General features: G+C 43.9%; 1 protein-coding gene across 1 annotated transcript in view; it reads right to left on the bottom strand.

The window, feature by feature from the left end:
* Positions 1-7,991: 7,991 nt before the first annotated feature.
* The window catches only part of WFDC3 (WAP four-disulfide core domain 3), an 85,744-nt gene continuing 83,149 nt past the window's right edge, over positions 7,992-10,586 (bottom strand). Inside the window, exon 5 of the mRNA XM_085615162.1 lies at positions 7,992-8,183. The gene's annotated coding sequence lies outside the window, so the exon portion shown is untranslated. The remainder of the gene's footprint in view (positions 8,184-10,586) is intronic.

Here is a 10,586-nt window from a genome sequence, read left to right as displayed (position 1 = left end):
TGCATGTGCCAGTTAGAATGTATATGTCAAAAAATGATATTCTTGACCAAAATATTCTGTGACACAATATTTTTGTACAAACAATATTTTTGACGTGATATTTGAGTGTCACAATATTAAAAACTCAGGGTCTGATTCACAAAAGTAAACTTAGACCAAAAGTCTAAGTTTAGACCTGAAGTCTAAGTTTAGACCTAAAGTCTAACTTTACTACTACAAAAGTTAAGTTTCTACCAAAAGTCTAAGTTTAGACCTAAAGTCTAACTTAGTAGTAGTAAAGTTAGACTTCAGGTCTAAACTTAGACTTTTGGTCTACGTTTACTTTTGTGAATCAGGCCCGCAATATATTGTACAGCCACCCAACAACTTTATGTTTCACAGTTTATTTTTATTTGTCTGTGGCCACTGAGTATTGATCAATATACTCCATTTTCATTAAATAATGGGAATCTTATAGGGTGCATTTCCACCCATAGCCATTATATCGCAGCCCGAAATTAGGTCCTTTACAAATCTGTTTTGCAAACGGAAAAACTTACTACCCAATTACTCACTTGCAGCTATCCTTTTCAAACCACATTCTGGCACCTGATTTAGGAGTATCATTGATCGGCTAAAGGGTTTTATCCAGGATTGGTATTCATCCCATATACAATGTAATGTGCAGGTAGCGGGCTCCATGGGCAATTGGGCAGTGCAGTACCGCAGGCATGCCACATTCTTCACTTTGGATTCCAGGTGATTCAGTCTTGGACAAACTAAGCATCACTATAATTACACAGGAGCAAACACCTGAGGAAAAAGAAAAATGAGCATAGTGGATTATTACTGAACTTGGGTGAGCTTAAAGAGCAGTAAAGGAGAGAAGGGAGGCAATTGCAAATAGAGAAGTATAGGTGAGAGATCCAGTTGTGTTCCGGTCATCATTAGCAGGAGCGCTTTGGAGTAGTGGACTGGGAGAAGCTGGTCTGGTAAATGATGTCCACTTAGGTAAGTGGGAACCCTGCAACAGTCCAAACAACCCTTATGGTGAATTAAGAGGTCTTAGACAACCTTAGAAAGCTCTCTAAGTGGTAGCTGTGGAGAGCAGCCTTCAGGCTTATTCCAGAAGGAGTGTAAAGCTGCTTGTTATACCAGAATGCAATCTTATATTTATAGATTAAGTGAAAAAGAACCACACAAGGTATTTATAAAAATATGTATTTATTATATAATACTCTCTAACACATACCCGGAGATATGCACAATGCACACAATACTTTGCAAATAAATCAAGTAAATAGCACAATATACACAGTGGACCCCAGGGGGGAACAAATCATATGCTAAGATAGTGGTATAAGAACCACGACTCGAGTCAGGACGATATTAAGAGGACATAGAAGTGCTGGGGGCTCAAGGAACCACCCGAGATGAGTGACTAGGAACCCCACGGAGAGTATGTACAGTGTGGCAACACGACCGCATGCTCTGTACAAATCAATGTGTAAGTTGCAGTTGGATATTTAAAGATTAAGGATGCTTCCCATTGGACCCTGAAGAAACCCCGTGGAAGACAGAAGGTTGGCGAGCCACCCCACCCATGCATCCCCTAGTACCCATGTTACCTACACCAGGGAAGCCGAGTGCATAGGATGTCGGAAACCGCTGTCGAACCCAATGGAGGACTTCAGGAAAGTGCCGTTGCTGAAGAAGGAGAAGGTGTCTGATGGAGTCCGAAGGTGGATTCTAGTTGAAAGGTACCTGTAAGCAGAGGAGACAGGGTCTATGTCACTCTGGAGTGACCAGGAGATCTGGAAGACGAATGCCCACCAATGTTGGGAGTTTCAGGAGAGCTGACGATGACCTTGACTCTGCAGCTGTGAGGACCAAGTGATGCTGAGGAAGACCAGGAGCCATGCAGGAGCTGTTCCATGTCGGATTGTGCTGAGGGGTCGGTGTCCGGCCGGAGCACCAACAAGCCTTGGCAAATGCGACCAATGCAGAAGTCAAAGAAGGTGCAATGTTGGGACGAGTAAGGCCCAGGGGACTCACCACAAGCAGGGATGTCCGGGCAGGCCCTGACCAATCAGGGAAGCCCAAAAGAAACGAAGATGACCCTCAACAGGACCCACAGGCTGGAGGCACTGGAATCACAGGAGGACCTTGAGTAGCTCACCAAAAGATGCAGGCCATGGTGCAAACAATGTGATGTGGATGAAGACTTTGTTTACTGGAGATGCTTGAGGTTGGAGCTACTTGGAGCACAAAGATCTCGATGGAAGGAAGCCAACAAGCCTTGGCAATGGCAAGTCACCGAGCTGCACAGGAGTTTGGTTCCTGCAGCTCCCATGAGGGAAACTGGTCTCAAACTTGGTATGAGGGCAGGGCAGGCCTCGGGAGCTGTAGAGAACCACCACTTGTGTTGCAGAACCTTTCAGAGTCTGTAGGAGCTCAGGATCAGCAGACCAGTCAGCTTAGTTGCCATGCCTGCAGATGCAGGGAAGTGACTTTTTCACTACAAGGGATATTCCTTCAGGTGTCTTGGATGCCCACAGGCCTTGGAAGGTTACTGTATGGTGCACAGTCACAGACAATGCAGCAGACTGTAAGGGAGACGAAGTCGAGCTCAAACGAATTCCAGCGAAGTCCAGAGTGCCCAGACGGTAGACAAAGTGGTGTCTGACTTGAATCTTGTCCCATGAAGAATCTAGAGACCCATCCTCAGGTAAGCCCATAAGTCCCCTAAGAAAGTGTTGGGACGATTCAAGGGATCCTCCCAGTGGAGGGTCTGGACATGGGGGAGGTTACTCCAATGTGCTTTGTCCAGTTTCACGCCAGAGCGGGAGCGCTGGTTTGAACTGGACTATGCACGGGGACACCAAATGTGCCCCTCATGCAGACTGAGTGGCGTTGGCAAGTGCACCCATCCAGCCCCAATACACTAAATCCTGTCTGGGAGGTGGTCACACCTCCCTGTGACAGGATACCTATTGTTCTGCCTTCCCCTGCTTGAGCTTGGCTCAGCAGCAGGAGGGCAGAGTCGTGTCTCTGGTTGGCAGCAGCCCTGTTGTGCTGTCTGGGTCTAGAAGACTGGCACCGGGAGCACTGAGAGCCTAATGGAGGTCCGTTCCAGTGCTTGGAATCATACCTCCCACATCGTTTACGTTGTACGCAATGGAGGTATGATTCCAACAAGTTTGATACCAAACATGATAGGATTAGTTTCAGCCAATTTCGAGATGGTCATCACGTAATTACACGGTGGCCCTTTATATAGTATATGGCTGTTGCACTTACAACCCGGGAGAATGTACTCCGTAGGCTGTAGGGGTGTCCTGCTCATGCAGGGGCACCCCCACACTTAGAACCAAGCACTCTGCCTTCAGGATTGATACGTTCTGCTATAGGGTTTACTTATAGGTTTTAAATGCAGTGACCTTAGCTATAGGAAACCTCTATCTTTCGTAAGTGGTGCTAGCACCAGCTTACACATGCTGCAATGGCAGGCCTGTAGTTACAGTTTGAATGGTGTCCCATGGATGGCATAATACATGCTTCAGCCCATGTGGGACCTCTGGGGTACCTATGCCCTGGGTACCTTAGTATCATATACTAGGGAATAATAATGGTACTCCAGTATCCAATCTGGGGTGTAACTAAGTATTGACCTCAACAATTTGAGGGAGAAAGCATAGAGACTGTAGTCCTGATTAGCGGGATCACAGTCAGACTAGTCAAAAACAGCTTAGCACCAGGCAAAAAGTGTGGGTAACCATGCAGAAGGAGTCTATCTTAATATATGGACTAAACATCCACAGCTTCAAATATATAGGTAAATATATAAATATTCACTGAAAAAAACAAAGGTTAAAGTGACATTTTACTTAAGTGAAGATGGTTGTTTAAAGCACAAGGCTTTAAACTAATAAAAACACTTAAATTCACCAGTTATAGTTACCTCAAATAAATATAACTTGTGCTAAAGTAACTATTACTCCTGACCCTTCTATGCACAGTGTTTCAGGCTTTCCACCCAACATCGTAATCGGGCCCTAAGTATTTTTGAATTTCCTCAACAGCAGAGGTGAATACCTAGAGTTTGATACATTAATAAGCAATGTAAGTACTGAGTCCATAAAATTATTTTTAACATTTGAAAAATACTTAAGTTACTTGAAGTAAGTTTTACCACTGTGAAAAGCCCAAACAAATTAAACAGTCTTTCAGTTCACACAAATCGTGGTGCAACATTGCAGTATATATTGTTACACACATAGATTCATATTTTAATTTATTAAAATTAAAAATATCAGCTTTATTTGCCTTGTACACACAATGTACAGAGGGTTTTTTGCTTAATATTACTAGTTGTGACATACGTTTACTATTCAAAACAACAAATTAGAACCATTCAAATGTGTTAAACAGTTCCTGGAAAAAAAAAAATAGTTAAGAGAAATGATAAAAGATTATATATGAGCAATAATGGGGAATTACAAAACTGTGACCAAATGGTTTCTGAAGATGTTCCCTACATGCAGGAGATAATGATAAAAAATAACCTAAAGTTTAAAAGCCTTGAAGCAGATGAAATAGGAAAATTTGGAAAACGTTTTGAGAAAAAAATTAATGATCAGTTATTTTACACAGACACAATAAAACTGTTGTATTTGAATATGTCTATACAGCATCTTCAGGAGCACGCGAAGGGGACCTTGCCCAAGAAGTCAGGAAAGCAGCTGGCTACTGTGTTGCTGGTTGTAAAACATCTGACACCAATGGACACAGCGGCATGGAGGGTTAGACGTTTGGAACAGAGGCCGCCACCTCATCATTATCTTAGGAGGTGTCCACAAGTGACCAGTCCCTAGTGGTGTTGGACCCTACAGGAACTGTGCCAACCTCATCCTTGGCCACTACCCAGAGGCCCGTCTCCCTCTTTCTCCCCAGTTGCCCAAAGTCCACCCCAAAAAAGAGCTGGAGTCTCCTTCGCCAAAGGCACCTCCTCCCTTGCCCCTATCACCCCAGCATAGCGAGGAGGCTATTAACTTCTTAAGCAGCATCTCTGTAGGCCAGACTGCGATAGTGAGTGGCATCCAGGGCCTTAGCTGCCAAATGCAACAAATTGTTGCATTTCTGGATGCCATTCACAGTTCAATGTCTGGCATGCAGAGACCGCTTGCAAAAATAGCCTCCTCACTCACCCTCAATCACTCCAGCCTCCCAAACAGCCAAACTCAGGTCCCGTTCTCAACCTAAATCCAACTCTCACCCCAAGCACACTCACTTCTTTGCAGGCACCCACTCCAATAGACAGAAGTAGCACAATTACACACACACACAGACACATAATTAGAAGCACACAAAGAAACACACAAACAGCATTCACACATTATTGACACTACGAAGAGAGGCCTCACAGCCACCACCACACCTAAAACCACCACAATCACCACATCCACAACCACCACACCAAAAATCGCCACAACCACACCAACCACCTCAACAGCACACTCATCCGAATCAACGACCTCACACAAAAGCACAACTACACACAAAACAACACCAACCAAAACCAAACACGGACACTCACCAGCCAAACCACATATATCCAAATATACACCAGACCCACATGCAACCACCAAACATACAGACACACACACCACAACCACACCAACCACCTCAACAACACCCTCATCCAAACCAACACACTCACACAAATGCATACCTACACATAAAACAACACCAACCAAAGCCAAATGCACACACTCATCCGAATACCAAACACCTGCCAAAGAACACACATCCAAACATACACAACATACACCAGACCCACATGCGACTGCCAAACATAAACACACGCACATCACCCACTCCAGCTCCCTCTACCTCCAGAGCCCAATCCTCCTACCCATATTCCCGCTCCCGAATTCACATCCCACCTTTCCTTAACCCCTTTCAAACCGAAACCCACCCCTCCCAAGAAAGATCCTTGCGGTGCCTGTTCGGTGCCCAATAGATTCATCTTCCTTGAGGCGGTTACCCTTTGCCAGTATGTATAGGAGGCTAGTTATGGGCAACACAACCACAGCCTGTTGTCATGGGAAATGCCTTTGTTTCTCCTTTTATGTTTTTAATTGAATCAAATATTTATGAAGATGTATCTCATTTATTAAGAAAAATAAATTATACAAAATTGTCCTAACATTATTATTTGATTAAAAAAAAAATGTATGACGAAAATGTGAATTTAATATTTTGAGTTATAAATATGAAAGGAAATTCAACAGTTTTCTAAATGTCTTATTTGTAAAGTCCATACACTAGTAAAAAACAGATTATGATGAACAAAAAACATTTGATGCAAGCTTTTATCATGATAATTGACGCTTACACCAAAAAAACAATTGAAATGTTTTTTTAAGTGTTAATACATGTGTGTTTATTTAAACTTAATAAGTGAATAAATAAACAAGGGGTGAGGAGCCATACTGCCGGCATCCTCATGTAAATGTGTTTTTATATTATTAACCTCCCCATCGCTCTCCCGCACCTCCTCCACCCGCCTCACCACCCCTTCATTGTGTCGGCCGCTACTGCAGAGATGCCCTAAAAAGTGGACAGGTCCTTGAAAGTAATGTACATGGATGGTAACAGTGTTGACATTTATACCTAAAACTGCTGGGATTAAGGACAAGGTGATGTCTAAAGCGTTTTACAGGAGTAATGTAACAGAGTAATGGTACTCGTTTTTTACTCATAAACAATTCAGTACTCTTTGGAACCCTACATACAGGGTGCTCTAATTTTGCATGCATGGGGGGTGATAATGATGTACAGAAACTTCCAGTGCATGGTGTAGACATTACTAAGGAAACGTCCACTGCATAGAAGATGGCACTGTAGTGTTGGGTTCTTGTCCATTGAGATGTAATGGATGATCATGCAACCAGGGGTAGCTGCATGTAGACCTGCCGTGATTAGCCAATCGCCTAAGTCTGCTATAAATAGGTGGTTGTACTCTGCCACCTAAGTGGTGGTTTCCATGATCATTTAGGGGTGTGGTTATTACTGGCAGTCCCCTGGTAGAGCCTATTTATTGACAGCAATCCTTCTGATACCTAATACCCTTGGCACGACCCATGGCGACACACCTGGGCATGGAAAACAAAAGGCCATGTATCAGGTATTTGTCTCTGAAAAAAGAATGGTGAACGGGCAAAGAAAGACATCGCACTGCGCATTCATCGTGTCTGATAGTGCAACCGCTGCACCGGAGGATTCTCTTTGAGGAAAGAGATCCCAACAGGCAGGAGGTTATCTCCCAATCGAGTGGACAGTCCACTGTCGCGTGGGCAGTGGCAAAGCCCTCCGCCATCTTGTTAGATCATATACTAAGTAGATTTCTGTCTGTTTTGTCTAGTAAAAGAGTACAGGCAGCCAGAATACCTCGGGGTACTTGTGTTGCTGAAAATGTGGCTGGCACGTGACTGATCTAGTCTATGTTATCATGCATAGGAGATAAAGGACTCTCCTCATTGATGGTGCATATTTACAAGCACCACTTAAAAGGCAGCAAAACTGAGGCAAACAGAATGAGAAAGTTTGCAATCCGTGGACTAACGAGAACGAGGAAGGCATACTCTATAAGGGATTCAGTGAGAAGTAAAGTCAAGCCATATCTGCCATCCTGTAAACAACCCACAACAGAAACTACAGCGAGCAGCAGGTGGCATAGGCTTTGTGTGATTCGCTTTGTCAGCAATATTGATTGAGAAGAGAGGGATGAGTTATTGAAGAAGCACTTTAATCTACCCATGAATGTGAGAAAGAATGTATATCTTCATGTCCCAAGTGCCAGATTCAACTGTCTTTGAGCAGCCTATGGCTTAATACATTCCACATTCCTACAATAACAATTCTATCCAAGACCACTGAATCAAGGAGACATTGCATTACTCGCAGACATGGCAGACAGGCACGACAGAAAGAAAAACAACAAATTTGGGTAAAATAGAAGTCGTTTAATACGATGCACTGCAACATCAGGAACAGCGAGTGACGATGGCATCAAATTTGAAGGATTCCAACACCAGGCTATATGCTTCAACAGCAGGAGGACAGTTCAGGTATCAACTTCAACACATAAACCATGGGGGATTTTGTGAAAGGAAGGTCTAATCCATCAATGGCAAGTGAGGCTACAAGTAAGAAGAGAGAAGGTTTAAGGTGTAATTCCAGAATTGCATGTGTAAAACAACAGAAAGGCAACAGCACGCAAAAGAACAATAATTAAATATCAATAAGTGAAACAAATATCACTTGCCAAACAATGTTTTAGTTTTTCTTGTCTCCTGTCTTAAGAAATGGGTAGGTTACTACTTGTTGTGTACAGTGGGCCAGCTATGAAGTAGTTAGAAAAAAGCAATGGATGGAAATGGTGGCTTGCAGTATGTGCCCCCTCCTACTTATTTCATTTTGATTTTCGCTGCACGGGCTGTGAAAATTTCCATTTGCACATTCAAAGTCTATCAAGTACCAAGGCATCCCACTTGTTTAATGGGGTTGAAATAAGGCTTTAGAAGCTATTGTGCCATTGGCTGAGTAAGGGCCAAGCCTTGGTACATTGATTACTGCTTCACTCATGAACCAGTGGAGCCTTCATGCAATGGTAGGTGGCAGAGGACCTGTTGAGGCTTCCTATAAGACACTGGAAGTATAGAGAATAATGAAGAGTGAGGACAGGCCTTTCACATCTCCATACCTCATTCAATACATGATATGAGGCAGTCTGGGAAGTAACAGTGACAAACAGAACAGCACCAAGTTGTTGCATTCCTATAGATTACTACCTCTGGCAGAATAGTATTTGAGATCCTTTTAGTCAAACTCAGCAGCCCCGCCAGCCTGATGAAGCGTTCTTTCAGAGTGAGGTTGGTATCGGAGGCCTGCAGGCCAAAACGAAAAAGTCATATTGACACTGAAGGATGAGAACTATCCTGCCACAAGAGGTGGGTTCCCTCCATGAGTCTGTAGGTGAAGGTGTGTGTTATAAAATCAACCAATAGGCAGGTAAGAAGGAACTCTTCTTTATTGGTCAATCACCATCACAGGTTCCAGCATAACTGTAGAAGGGTGCATTGGAATGTTCGTGACAGGGGAAGGGAGAAACCACTAAGGGAAGAGGGGGAGGGGGGGGAAAGGAACGTACCAAGTGGAAGGATTACAACACACCTCCCTGCATAGGGCGAATGAGAGAGAGAAAGAAAGAGATAAAGAGAGGGGAAGGAGAGAGAACCAGGAGTCTACAAGGTGAAAGCAGTATCAAGCGGGCAGCGACAGTCCACTGCAAAACCAGGTAAGTAGTTAAATAACAAGTCCTGCAAGGGAACAAGGAAGAAACAATAACAATATCTCTCACTTAACACAGTAGTCTCTGGCCCAGATAGGTGAGCTCCTTGTTCTCAGTGATCTTCTGGGACTGAGAGTTTGAGACTCTGTCTCTGGGTTACCACCGTTGTCGAAAACACCCCCTTGTCCATGAGGGATGATTCTGTCCATGCTCCACGTTTGGCCATTGTCCAGATGGACTACATTCTTTCCTACACTAGATATTTTGCACGGATCTGAAAATCTTGACGCTTCTTTCCTGCGTGCTTTAGGTAAATCCACCCGGACCCAATCTCCCTCCTTGAACATTTGTTTTTTTTACATGTTTGGTCTGGTCGTATCTGATTTTGTACTTAGTTTGGTGTTCTCCCACTTTTCTTGAAATTTCACCTCGGTTTACTACACAAGTGTCCTTTCTTGACCCTACAGGTGGAGAAAGTTTCGTCTTCGGGATCCTTCCTTTAAGAGAAGTGAACGGGGAAACCCCAGTGACACTATTAGGAGAAGTGCGATAGGCCCATACCGTTTCCACTAACGCTGAATTTGCTGGTGTCCCCATCACTTCAGCCCTCTGCAAACACTCTTTGAACAACCGGTTGATCCTTTCCACTAAACCGTTTGCACGGGGACAATACAATGCTGATTTGTGGTGAGTGATGCCCCTGTGACACAGAAACTCTTTCATGTTGTCTGAAGTGAACTGTACTCCATTGTCTGTTATGAGGGTGTCAGGTAACCCCTCCTCAAAGAACACACTTTCTAGGAATTGTATGAGGACTCTTGTGTCGATTTGGTGGACGCATTTGTAGACCAACCACCGTGAGTGATAGTCCACCAGCACCAAGATGAAGCGTTCCTTCAATGTTTTTAAGTTGAGAGGACCAATGATGTCCAAGGCTAACTTAGACCATGGTCGATCAGGCACTTCGACGGGAGAAAGGGGGGGCTTGCGAGTCTGGTGAGTTTTGTCACTACGGCTACAGTCTACACAATTTCTCACCACGTGTTCTGTCATGGCGTCCATACCTGGCCACCAATACTCCAGTCTGATTTTGTTCTTGGTTAGACTCCGCCCTAAGTGTCCTACGTGTGCTAGACCCACAATCTTCTCTCTCAAGTTCTCTGGAGGAATAACTTTCTCCCCTCTGCAAATCACATTTCCTTGTATGTTAAGTTCTACTCTGACATCCCAGAATTTACCTAAATTGGTGGGA

This window comes from Triturus cristatus, chromosome 7 (genome assembly GCF_964204655.1).
Source record: "Triturus cristatus chromosome 7, aTriCri1.1, whole genome shotgun sequence".
NCBI lineage: Eukaryota > Metazoa > Chordata > Amphibia > Caudata > Salamandridae > Triturus > Triturus cristatus.
The sequence above is the reverse complement of the archived record's forward strand: the minus strand, read 5'-3'. Positions and strand labels throughout refer to the sequence as shown.